Here is a 684-nt window from a genome sequence, read left to right as displayed (position 1 = left end):
ACTGTATTAATCACTGCAAAGTCTCAACACAGGAATGAAACTGGATGGACCACTTGGCATCTAACAAGGCATTAGGAAATACAACCACAGAATCAGCCCTCTCGACTCTGCAACATCCTGCTCACTAACATCTGTTTTTTTTGTGCCAAAACGTGGCGAGCGGTCTCACAGACTAGTCAAGGAACAGCCTGACATCGTCATACTCACAGAGTAATCCCTTACAGATAATGGCCAGACACCACCATCACCATCCCTAGATATCGAGAGTGTGATGATGGAAAAGCACAACAAGTCAGGCAGCATCCGACAAGCAGGAGAATCGACATTTCGAGCCTAAGCCCTTCATCAGCCTGACCTGCTGTGCTTTTCCAGCACCACACTCTCGACTCTGATCTCCAGCATCTGCAGTCTTCACTTTCTCCTAAAATCTCTGGATATGTCCTGTCACCCCAGCAGGACAGACCAGGCAGAGGTGATGGCACAGTTGTGTACACACAGGAACCATTTGCCCTGGGAGTACTCAGCATTGATTTTGGACACCAGGAAGTCTCATGGCTTCTGCTGATTACCAGGTACTGTGTTCCCACAGCTGATGAATCAGTGCTTCTCCATGTTGAATAACACTTGGAGGAAGCACTGACGCAATAAAATGGTGACAAGCCTACTCTGGGTACAGGATTTCAA

The sequence above is a fragment of the Chiloscyllium plagiosum genome, unplaced genomic scaffold (assembly GCF_004010195.1).
Source record: "Chiloscyllium plagiosum isolate BGI_BamShark_2017 unplaced genomic scaffold, ASM401019v2 scaf_12533, whole genome shotgun sequence".
Classification (NCBI taxonomy): Eukaryota; Metazoa; Chordata; class Chondrichthyes; order Orectolobiformes; family Hemiscylliidae; genus Chiloscyllium; species Chiloscyllium plagiosum.
Note: the sequence above shows the minus strand (reverse complement) of the source record.